This window comes from Lichenostomus cassidix, chromosome 1 (assembly GCF_008360975.1).
Source record: "Lichenostomus cassidix isolate B80296 chromosome 1, HeHo_3.0, whole genome shotgun sequence".
Taxonomy (NCBI): Eukaryota; Metazoa; Chordata; class Aves; order Passeriformes; family Meliphagidae; genus Lichenostomus; species Lichenostomus cassidix.
In genome coordinates this window covers 35,351,625-35,365,004 of record NC_139479.1, presented here as the reverse complement: position 1 = coordinate 35,365,004, position 13,380 = coordinate 35,351,625, and positions in this window count along the sequence as shown.

Here is a 13,380-nt window from a genome sequence, read left to right as displayed (position 1 = left end):
CTCATCTGATGTGGTGGTGTAGTTCAGCATCTCTTCCAATGCTTATGGTGAGCACAGAGGGAAATATGGTGGTTGGAGCCTCTTCTTTGTGGGGGAGCTGAAAGGGAAGGTGGGGACAGTACTGGATTGAAGGCCAAAATCTCCTGAAAGTTTTGAATACACACAATACAAAGGCATTTTCTTTCCTCTTTTCACTGCTCACACCAGAATAGAATTAATAAGAAAAAAAATTAGAGTCACCTTGTATTTCTCTGTCAGTTGCTTTTTTCTTTTTTTTTTTTATTTTTTTTTTTATTTTGCTACATAGAAAGCTGTATTGCAAACAAAAGGGGATCAAAATAGAAGTTCATAATGGAACTGAGGAAAGGAGATCAGAAAATGCCCCTTTCTGGAGACCAGTATTGTTAATTGCCTCTCCCACTATAAAATTCTGGTGTCTGTGGAAAGCTGGAAGAGCTACAAGTAGTGTTATAATCTGCCTTCAAGCAGTGGATGCCAGCAAGGATAGAAGACAGCCAGCAGTATGTTTTTTGTTTTTAGACTTTCTTTTCTGACACCAGCTGGCACTGAAGCACTTGATGTGTTTAACAGGCAGGAAGGATAGCTATGAAATGGTTTAAAATAGGTTTGAAGAGTATTGAAGTCTCTGTAAAAACTAAACATATGAAAGATGTTTCTATATTTGATAAGAACTGTAGATGAAAAGCTGAGCATTTGTGACTGTTTAGAGGTTGAACATCCTCAATTTTGAGAGTCTGAATCCCTGGCCAGATTTAACTGCAATCTGGAACAAAAATCTCTAGAAAATGTGCTGTTGAGCTATCCAGAATTAACCCTTGGCAAAGAAAGTGCAGTTATATTCCTTGTTGGTTTGGAGACCATAATTATGACTTACAGTTGTACTTTGCTCATTTTTTTTAATCCTTGTTCACTGCCTTTATACAGATATGAAGTTTATTAATTACACTTGTGGATAAGACTTGTCCTTGCCTTGTTATGATGTCTTCAAATACTGTAGAGGTCTGTGCAATTTTACACACAGAGAAGGATTGTTTTGTTTAACAGTTTTTTGGGACTTGAATGCTTTGCTGGTGCTCTGTTCTGTCTAGCCTTTCCATTTTGGAACGTGGGTATGAGAAGGTAATTCTGTGAATCTAAATAAAAATGGTCTCAAGTGGATAGCCTGTCTTGGATGCTTTCTAGTCTGGCTTTTACACTGTGTCTGGCATAGAGGTTACTTGTGTCTCTAATACAGCTAGCTGCAAATTTAGACCCTTGTTCATATACTAGATCTCTCGGCTGCTGATATGAGGGAAAACTAAATTTTTCCTTTGAGAGGTTTTCATGTGTACATTTGACTAGAAGTGTGCGGGAGACTTACAAGACTGAGCTTGGAGATATTTTGTGCGTCAGTAGCATATACCGTGCATATTTATATAAACTGAGATTTACATTTGTGCTGAAATAAGACATACCCATAGTTCATATCAGAGGTAGTTCAAGATTTCCATCTAAACCAACAGACTCACATCATATTTTTCTGAAAATACAATCAACAAATGTAGATCTGTCTCTTCAGTTTTTGGGGAAAAATGGTTTTGTTTTTGTTTTTTTTAAATCTACAAAGACAATAAATTTTAATGTAATCTGCCACCATAATTAGGAGGATCACAGGTAAAACTAATCAGATAGATGTGAAATGTATAGATTTTTGATGGTGGGCTGGACTGACAAAGCACTCCAACAGATTTTGAGCAGCATTGGCCTCTTAACTGAAAGTATTAATATGTAACTGATATTTTGGTTTGCAGTAGCTGGAAGCAGTTTGTGACACATGCTAATTTGTATAGACAGCAGGCATGAAAGAACATCAGCAGGTGCACAGGTATACTTTGTATATAGAGGGAAAGTTATTGCATAGTGATGGGTAACCCTGTACTGTCAACTAACCAGAAGGAGATGTGAAATGTTATCCCAACTCTTATATTTCTCCCAAATAAGCATTCACAAACTAAGGAGCAGCTGAACAATTGTACAATTATGTATAATAAACTATTAAAAAATTAATTAGGACAATTAATGTAATGTCATCAGCACTTAACAGTATTAGTTTTCTAAAGGAAAAGGTAAAATAACAAATGCATTTTTAAAGTGCTTATTTTGAAACTTGGTAATGTTTTTCTGATTGTTCTTCTAAGCATGATCTGATTTAAGTTGCGTTAAAGACGTTCAAACAAAAGCCATATGTAAGCAATATGGAGTTTTTTTTGTCTGTTTTGTTAATAGTAATATTTGGAACAAATCAGACACTACTATCAGCTATGCCTACAGAGCTGTAGCTATCTCTGATTTTACAGGTTTGTAAGCATATATGGTAATAACCTGGCTAAGACTTTTCTTCCATCTTTGGACTATGGCCTGTTGAAAATGAGTGATCTGAAAATTAACTGGTAAATAATGGAGACTTTTCTTTTTTAGGCATTCTTACTTCCTCTGGTTTTTTTCATATTAAGCACTGAATGCTTTTGTGATGTTACTGCAGAATGGCTTGTGATAAGTGAGAAAGGTGAAGGCCTTATGTTTCAAGCTCTCTGACATATATTGCATGTTTGTTTGCAGTGCTTTATGGGACTGCAGTCATCTTAGTTGTCTTTGGTGATATCACTGGTGTCCTGTAAGAAAGTGTTGAAGAGAGAATGTTTCTAGGGAGTTGAAACAAGATGTTTATCGATGGAGACAAAGCAAGAGAATATGCTGGGCCTAAAAACATGAAAACAGGAAACTTGGCAAATGGTAAAGGCCTCCATATGAAGTTTTAAGTAATGGCATTTCTCATTATATGTTTCGTAACTTCAGAGGAAACACAAAAAGAGACTTTTTGACAAGAATGGGAATTTAGACTTTAAATTAACAGTGCACTAAAGGAGGATAATAGGAGTGAATTGAAACTAATTGGTGTTTCAGATCATTGAGCTGCTTGAAAATAACATGTGTGGTGAGAACTGTAGAAGTTAAGTCACTCTTAAATGCCTAATTAAGCACAGTTCTGTCCTGCATGGGAGAGAAAAAATGTTATGTCACTTACTGCTTTATTCTCAACTGACTGATCCAAATGGACAGTCAGTCAAAAAGTTTAGTTTCTGTCTGATAAAGTTCTCTTGATTAAGCTGATCTACTGGTCCAAGGAGGTGTGATGTCCTGAGGCATACAGCTGTAGGCATAAAAAATGGGCATAGGTATAATCCAAGTTGTCCAGAAGACATTGTGTAAATCAGAATGAGCAGATGCTTGGCAGAACTGATGAGCATTTTCGAGTGTGTGATTAATGTGGGTGCAGAAGTCCTGTAGCTCAGTGCCTAAATCAGCTCACACCCTGTGGCCTGATTTAAGCACACACATACGTGAGTTAGAATATGACAAAGATATTAAAAGTGAGTTTTTCACTGGAGAAATATTCATTAAAAAGCATGGAAAAACCTCACTGGAGAAATTTCTCTTAAAAAGCATGGAAGAACTTCCCTTTTATTCCTTTGAAAAAAGGCTGACAGATGATTAAACTTATGTAAAATAAATCAGACAATTTGACATGTAAGATCCGTTGCTTTCCAACAAACTATTGAGTTCACTGGCTGCAATCCAACAGAGAAAACAAAATGTGCAGAATAAACACTGTCTATAGCAGGTGGAGGTAATGCCTTATTATACATAAATGCTGTTTTATGTTGTGTAACCTGGGGACAATTTAGCAGACAATTTTATACTTAGAAAAATCATGGTTTATGCAGAAAAGGAGAACCACGGATAATGAATTGTCTACATCTGAAAATACCACACTAGATCTGAAACACATGTCCTACCACATTGTCTTATGATTTCAAAAGCAAAGGAAGGAAGAGAGATTATTAAATTTAATTTCACTCCCTCATATCACTTTAAAACAGATGTTTAAAACCAAAAACTTATCCCTTCTTTCCACTGTTTATTCTTACATATTTTAGTACCAATGTTTTGTAATTCAAGAACAAACAGTGGCCTTTATACATCATGCAGCTAAAAAAGAATTATTCTAATTTTGTTCATGCAAACCTCAGTTTAACTGTAAAAGTAAAATGAAGCAAGATAAAATAAAATATAAACAAAATTCAGACAAAACACAACTATGCTGTGAGAAGCATGGGTTGTATGAGTGTACACGTGTGTGTGCAGGTGTGGCTGCCTGGCTCCAGGGGAAGCAGATCCCTGAGGTTTACCTTCCCCAGTAATTTTCCAACTTCAATTCCACACACAGTCAAGTGTCAGTATTTCCTAGGAGATATGGGTTAACTGAGGTGTGAATTATACTTTTAAGAATTCAGGAGTCATCTGCTGTATTTATAAACCTGATCAAAGCACACGGTTATTTCTTGCACAGTTTAGGTAGTTAAGTTAAAGGAAAACTTGTTAAAGTTTTCAGACTTTTGATGTTTTGTGCAAATGAGTCAGTTGTCTTCACATTCCTACAAAACTGGAAAGGCAAAATTATGTCAGTACAGAGATAGGAGTATGAAGTCCAACAGCCTTAACTGGAGCACTGGAGTCTCTATCACAACATCACCAATAGATTACTGCAGTTCTGTGTTTCTAATTTTGAGACTTAAAAAAACCCCAACAACTGGTTTTCAATGCAACATGTCTTGCTGATTTAACCCAATTTCATCATTATCAGCAATATCGATTTTTCTTCCAAGTGATTTAGAAATGCTGACTAATTTGTTCTCACAATTGTCACAACAATCTGGATTTTACTCTCTCAAATGAAAAAAATACCATTGAAGACAAGGAAACAAAATCAGTCAAATATTAATTGAAGGGTACATTTCCTCTGTGAAGTCAGTCTCAAAATGGCATTAGATTACATCTGGAAATGTCTTATTTCCAGTGTAGGTCTAGTCACTAGGCACTTGCTCATTTTCTGTGAAGCTGGTAGGCACTTGTTCACTTGCTCATTTTCTATGAAGCTGGTTTCTCTGGAATCTTATTGCCAGAGGAGAGGAAATTAAAAGAAAAAATAAGCTTTCCATTGTTAATATAGCTGGTTTTGTAAGCTTACTTCTTCATTCCCACCCTTTTCAGTTAAAGTTTTGTTTTGCATATATTGAGGTGGAAATGTTTATAGAAATGATCTTTTCTTAAAATGTATAGTTATCCTCTCAAGTATGGCATGTGTAAGTATTATCCAGAATTTTTTCATTCAGGCAAGCGTGAAATAGCTGCTCTTTTGTTCTCTGTGACATCACAGACAAGAAAGACGAAGGGAGTGAAAGAGAAAACGGAGTTGTGCTCAGCCCAGACCCTTACAGCTCTTCTGAAGATCTCTCAAAGCTGCCCAAGGTTACCTTCTCCGCCACTGCCAGGGAGATCTGGGCTGTACATCGAGGAGGCAGAGGCTGCCCTGTTGCTCTGCTCTGCAAAAACACAGCTCTGCAGCTCCCTGAAAGGAGGGTGTAGTGAGTTGGATGCTGGTCTCTTTTACCATGGCCACAGTGAGAGGACTAGAGGAAATGGCCTTCAGCTGAGACAGGGTAGATTCAGATTAGATATTGGAAAAATCTTTTTCACCATCAGGGTGGTCAGGAATTGGAATAGGTTTCCCAGGCAGGTGGTGAATTTGCCATTCCTGGAGGTGTTGAAGAGGTGCCTGGGTCTGGTGTTGGATGCTGGTTTAGTGGTTTAGGGGTTATAGTGGTAGTGGTGAGTTGACACTTGGACTTGATGATCCGAAAGTTCTCTTCCAACCTTGATGATTGTGTGTTTCTGTTACTGCACTGTCACACCCTTCAGCAATGTCTGGTTGTCACAGCAGAGCCTGCTGATGGAGTGGGACTGCTCATGGAGAAGACACTCTTTGTAAGCATGGTTGGTAACAGTGGACATGTAGTGTGGTACAAGCCCCCAACGATCTTACCCTTGGTGCGAGATCAGCCTAATCCCCTTTGGTTAGTAAAGGCTCATGGAAATGTAATGCAATGGATGATGATGATGATGGTGGTATTGAAAGTCTCAGAGAGCTTGTTGCTTGGAATACTGTTCTGAAACCCCTAGAAAAGGTACTTTTTCCTCTGCCCTGTATGTGGTGTAAATTAACTCTGTGAGTAGAGTTCCAAACAAAAATAAGTATTTAAAAGCCTTTTTGCCTTGGCAGATGCCTTCCAAAAAGTGAAATATCTTCTGTGTGCATATCCATGCTGATACAACGGGATGTTTAGCAATTCAATTTCCATTTTGCTTTAATGTTCATTTAATAATCACAAAAGCTTTACTTTTTAAACATTTGCCACTTGCTTGAATTTGAATATTAAGTGTTAGTGAGGTTTTAATCTGAAAAAAATTGTAAAAGCAGTTCTACTTTAATTTTCCTCCAACCTTGTGTTCACCTTGCACCTATCACACAGGGAAGCCTGAAACATTATTAGTAGCTATGATTTGTGAAAAGCTTATCTCTAAAGAACATTACATGAACTCCAAAAATGCGACTTCCTATTTTCCACAGGACAAAGACTTATACCCATTCACTGGGGCAACAGGTTGAGATGGTTATTAAATAGCAATGTTTCAAGGTTTTACAAACCTCCTGCAAAAGATTCAAAGCAGCTAAAATTTTAAATGCTTATTGGAGTTGTTCAGGACTTCAAAATGGAAGGTGCAATTTAATCAATGGCATGCTAATACGAATTAGCAGTTTTCAACCCTCCTTCCTGAAAAATGAGATATTCTTTAAAAATTCACAGAATTCTCCAGCACCTGCCACCTCTGAGACATTGTAGGTTATTGTCAAAAGATGACCGGAATACAGAGCCACTAAATATTTCATCTTAATGATAATGTATGCTGCAGAAGGTTTGAACTTTATATTGAGATTTGAATTGACTTTTGATAAAAGACATACTGGATTCTCTCTTTTTTTTTTTTTTTTTCTTCTTTTTGCACATTAACTTTCTGCCAGGAGCAGGGGTCAAAGCTAGCATATAAACTCAGACTTCTCTCTACTTATTGCTAGCAAAATATGGTATCAGGGGATTCATTTATTTTTATTGTAACTTTTAAAAAGTTGTCTGGATCAAGTCAAACTAATTAGATGTGTTTTTAAAGAGATGGATGGGATAAATGTCAAAAGTATTGCAAGTCCGTTGTTTAAGTGAAGTATGCCCTACTATGCTGAAGTCAAAGGTAATTTTACTGTCCCTAACACTTTGAAAGTTTTGTGCTGTACTCAGCCATGCACCCAGCTGTGTCCTACCCAACTGTGTGCATTTATTAGTCATAGAATCAGCATTAAACACCAGTGACATAAGAGCCAAATATCTATCATAGTCAAATGGTCTGTAGTTCAGTACAGTTCAAAACATATTTCCTAATTCTCATGACTGACCATGACGCTAAACCAGGTATTTCCTGCATGTCTGGAGTTGTTTTTTCTTTCCTTTATTTTTCAAGGAGTTTCAGAAAAAAAAAGTTATTCAAGCTTAACAGGGGCAAGTCTCACCAAGTTCTCTTTCAAGAGCATTTTACAGTTAGAGTGCCATTGTCCAAAGTTGCTGCTGCACATAAAACAGCAATTAATTTTTGTGCATTAAGAAAAAAAAGAAGGTAATCTTTAGGGCAGTAGGTATGTTTCCTGATATTTTTCCCCCCTTTATTGTGGACTTTCTATTGTTGAATTTAAGTCTTACAAATATAAAAAGTGCTATGCATGCTTTTTCTTTCAGTGTATAAGCTTTTTTCAGAATGTCCTGTTTAATCTTACAACATAGCAGTAATAACACTCACATAGTTCTCTTTTTTGGAAGGATTCCCAGGAAAATGGCTATGATTTCTATTTGTTCTTAAACTTTCTTTTAAGGAATAAGACCCTGCATTTGCCGCAAATAAGATGGTTAATTATGAGTATTCTAAAACAACTATTTTCAGGAATTTACCTAGTGACTGATTTATAACTTAGCAGAATGGAAAAATTGTGCTGGTGTGTTGAATACTGCAAAGTCTAAATGTTGATAATTATTTTTTAACTCCTTGTACTGGCTGGTTTAGATCTTCTTGTAAGACTGGCTCTGTTTGAAACACAGAAATTAGTAGAGAGTCTAAAGAAGTGGCAGTCTAACCATTTGTACACTCCACCTCACATCGGCATCTTTTCAGAAAGTAGTATATGCTTTACTACCACTTTCTTTGGTTACCCACATTGGTTTTGCACCAGAGAAACAGAATGAGATGGTTGTCGCTTTTTGTGCCTTAACTATAGAAATATGGACCATCATGCAGTCACACATGAGTGGAAAATGCATTCAACAGCTCAGAAGTCTGGGCCTTGTGATACAGATGACATTTGGGCTTTAATCCCACCTTCATTAAAGCAGATGTCTAATTTTTTGCTGTCTGGAGTGGTACAGGATGGCACAGAAAGAGGAAGTTTGTGACTGAAGGATGATTTGAAGGTCCTTGAGAGGTAAACAGGAAGTCCCAATCATGGAAAGAGAGGAGAAATGGGAAAAAGGAACCCAAACAAACAAACTCAGAAAGCACAAAATGCTGTTTGCTTTGCAATACTTAACTGAATGAAGTTGGAAGCTACAAATTTGCTTGATCAAGTCAGGAAAAAAAGAACAGAGAGGGTGTCACAGCACATAAGCTTCAGCAGATCAGTGGATGTGCAGCTGCTGCAATTAAGCTCTTTAAGAGGCATGTGTTAAGTGTAAAAGTTTGAAGTCAGAAATGTTTATTTTGCACACTCCTTCATTGTGCTGGGCATTGAACACATATAGCACTATGCAAACAAGTGCATTTTCTCTGTTTATCCCAAACATTGCCATGAGTGCTGTGTGTGTTGAATTCCTTCACTGCTCAGGGTCCGTGGGAACAGGGAGTGAGGGTCCTGCCTGTTCTCTGAGTACTCAAAAAGGAGTATTTCTTGCTGTTACTAGCACAGGGACAGAGACTACTGAGCTGTTTTCATGCATCACAGTCTATTAGTTGGGTGCGTGCATAGTATATTCAAATTATCGTAATAACTTTAGTCAATTCTGAAATTAATGTAAGGCGTTAAAGAATGCATTTAAAGCATTGCTGTATGTTTTTTTTTTGTTCAGGTGTAAGCAGTAGAAAGGAGATGGAGGAGGAAGGCACCATCAAGGTTAAAGTCAAAGCTTCATTAAATGAACGAATTCTGATCTTCCAGATATTACTCAGATGTTTTATTATAACCATTGACAAAAGTCCCATTGCTTTTCTCGGGGTCATTTGCGAGTTTGAAAGTACAGCAATGAAGCATAAAGTATCAGGATGAAAAATGTGAGAGGAAAAAATAGCAGCCCCTTCTTTCAGCCTTCTGGCAAATACATATTTTCTGCTGGGTATATTGAGCACGGCACAGAAGTGTCTCATGAGAACTTTGTGCAAGGAAATGCACCGTGTCAGTCACTTAAAGCAAAAAAGAAACATGTCATCACTCCAAGTGGTATTGATTAGAACAATAAGGATTTCCTGGTGCCAACAGTTGAAACAACTGTGTGAAAAGTAGTGAAGAGGTATTACCATATTGTTGCAGCTTTCTCAGGAAAATTCCAAATAAACTGAAGGATTCCTGTCAATATTTGTATAAGGAAGCATGCTGCTCCCTGATTTGGAACCACTTCACACACATGCACGCGCACACACACCCCAGTGCATGCAAAATTCTAGAGAAACTTTATTACAGCCACAAAAAAAAAGGACACACTCAGAGTTTGGTGCACTCTTTCTCATGCTAATATTTACAACATCGATCTGTTATTGTCGGTATTTGATCTACATTTCTCCCAGCTCTGGTCAATGGAAGGCACAGCTGCTGAATCCCCATATTGTGCAGGCAACATGCCTTTGTGTTCTGCAGCTGGGGAGTTCTCATGTCCACAATAGCCAATCTGAGCACACTAAATTAGGAAAGATTATTGTTTCATTTATTGACTACACAAGTTTAAAAAAGCAAGTATATAGTTTGTTTCATGTTTTATTTGTTAAGGTCATTTTCACCAAAAGCTGGGCACATGGACATGACTATAGGGCAGCTGTACTTCCAGCCACCTCCATAGGAAGAAAATTCCAAACATTATTGAAATGAAATTGGATGGTTAGTTTCTTTCATGTGGCACAGCCTCCCACCTGCTTTCTCCCAGCCATCCATTTGTGAAGACTTGCTGCAGCTTTTTTCCATCCTTTTGCATCAAGTTCCTTCCTGACAAAGTGTTTATCCTACTGTACAGTTCATTTTAATCAAAGCTGGTTTTACAGTGGAAGGAAAGACAAGCGAGTTCAATTTTTGAGCTCAGTTCTCTAAATGTTTCTTTCACTGAATGGTCTTTAGAAAAAGGAAGGCAGCAATTTTAGCTGGAAGTAAATATCGCTTCTGTGTAACAAAAAAGGGAGGGGAGAAGTGGGAGAAAAATCTATTTAACACTTTGGGATATAATGGTATTCAAAGAATATATTTTTCTACCATTTATTCATTTGTGAAGAAACTCAGTGAATAGTAATAGCTGCTGTCAAAGATATTTATATTTAAGAGGGTCTTTATGTAAAATAATTTTTTTTTTTTTACCAGGAGTGATTTTTCTCCAGGAGAAGTCTGCCATCTCCTAGCAACCGATATGGCTATCTTTTTTTAACAGACGCTGCAATAACAATGGGTGCCTAACCTTTATATGGAAGTATTTGCACATGTACAATCAGGCCGCTTACGAATTCAAACCGAGTTGTTAAAGTGCTCCAAGGGAGACTCTGGTTACCACTGTATCTTCTATGCTTCTCATCTAACCAGGACTTTATAATGGCAGCCATTTTAGCTGTAGTTGACTACCTCCCAGAGAGCTCCAGAACTAAATCTGGAAATGACTCACACCTTCACTTCCCTCTCCCCTCTCTCACAGCAAGGGAAGGGGCTCATTTCGCTATTTAGGTATTATTTCCTCCTCTGTTTTTCTGATTTTCAAAGTCATAGCATCACTTAAACTTGCTAGGTAAAGACTTCTTTTAATTTAGAGACGTAAATAATAGAGGACAATGACCTATATCTGCAAATGGATAATTAATTTTGAAGGTACATGACTGCAAATTAAGTACCTCTGACTAAGGGTAGGTTCTTCCACTTTTTCCGCTTGTCTGGTTTTGGACAATACAGATTTAGATTTGGACAAGGGGAAAATCTGGCAAACTATAGCATGCCCAGGCTCATTTCAGTGATTCACACCTGCATGCCTGCCTGAAGACTGTTTTGGATCATGAACACCACATAAAGCCTGCATAGCACATAGTGTGTGTGTGTGGTACCCCAGGTAATGTGAGATCTAGCTTCCAGGAATTCAGAACTCTCCAGCTACTGCTTAAAGGCTGCTCTGTAAAATGTTTCAGTAAGAGGCCTTCCAAATTTCCTCTTTGCAGAAATAGAAGCCACCATTGGCTGAGAAAGAGGAAGGAGCAGACTGAATGAAACTTCGGGGCACATACCTGGTACATGGCCTCTGCTCCTGTTCCTAGGGCTGTTAATATCTTTTTGGAAGCTTGAACCATCCTTGAACAAAAGACAGGAATATTGTTGGCAGAAAGCATCCTGCTGGTGGTGGGAGCAAATAAAACAAGAAGCCATGTCTTTCCCATCAACAGCACGCCTAAACCAATATTTCTTATCTATACACCACGATGGGTAAACCAGATCCAAATCAGAAAGAAAATAAGGAACAATTGAAAGTAAATGACATAAAACTTTCCCATAAAAGCTCTTCTATAAATTAAATACAACTAAACACTGAACCTCAATGTCCTCACACCAAACCTGTAGTTCAGTGTCTTACTTAGTAAATTTATAGGAAGCTGACAAATCCTCAGGTGTGATGACAGACTCTTCATCAAGCTTCAGCACCTTTCTCTGATCCCAGTTTATCCTTCTCCATTGTTATATCAATTTCATTCAGAGTGATGCTTAAGATTTTTCAAAATAACCTTCTGGATCATTCCTTTAAGTCAGAATATAGAGTTTCTCATTTTTACTATCTGTGTGCTGATTTAATGTGTTCTCTGCTTTTGCCACACATTTAATGTTTTTCATTACTGATGCTCTCTCCACTGATAAACAAGACTATTGTGCTTGTTTATCTACAACTTTGGGATCACAATTTAGATATTTGCCTATAACTTTATGTATATATATATATCTTTCATCATATATAGATAACTTTCAGCAGAGGCTGGGTGCTACCTTAGTGGAGTGCCTTGAAGATGCATCAACACACATGGGTTTTAGACCCAGAAGTTCTTACTTTCAAAGTACATTTTTACTTTAGAAATTTTTGCATAAATACTTGACTGAAAATTTGTGTCCCAGAAAAAGAAAGAAAAAATAAAACTGCAAAATCTTGATGTCAGGGAAGTAAATAGTAGCCAGCATTCTTTAAGAGTCTGTTTTGTGTCATTTGAGTGCTTAACAACAAATCTTTAAATTAGTTCTACTATGAGAATTCATTAATATTAGATGACCTTCATTCACTGCATGAGTTATAGAATAATAAAACTTGTGAATAATTTGCAGTGGATAATTTAGCTCTAAAATGCTTTTGACAAATTTAGCCTCTTTTTCTGTTTGTGGAATACCAACCAGTGCTGACAGGCCTCTCTGTCTGGTAAGGACATGAGATGTGAAAGGACATCCTGGGTAATGGGGAGAAGATACAACCTCCTGGGTAACAGCTCTCTGCTGCTGCTGGCAGCCATGTTGTATAATTTCTTTTCCAGTTTGATCTTAGTAGTAGTTAAGCTGCTATTTTACTTCTCTGGCAATTAGAAACCTTCCTCTAATTTTCCAGTCTAATCCTAACCAAGAATACTTTTTTTTTAAAATCATTTTTGGATGAATGTCGGCTTCTCAGCTTTGCTAGCTCTTTGACTTCTCTAGTGTATACTTGTTTCTCAGCATCTAGTTTGTTAAATTAATCAAGACTTATCTACATCTTTCTATTCCCTGGACTATCCTAGGAATTTTTTTTCCATTTATTCAGATTTCTTACTTTTATTATTGTTTAACTTAATTCAGCTGTTTTTCTAAACTTCAGAAACCAATCATGAACACTAGGTAAGTACGTAATAATCGTCACTGTTGATTTGTATCAAGTATTGTTTTTATTCATAATATTTCTCTAAGCCTTTCTTTTTTTTGTAGCTTACCTAAAAAATATTTATTTTACAGTATTCAGTGGTCTGAATCCAACTCATAATAAAAGGATAGAAAATGTCTGATTGTTTTCACTTTTGAGGAGAATCCTACTTGCTGAATTTCCAGATGAGTAAAATTAGATCATATTAGAACGATTTACAATTTTT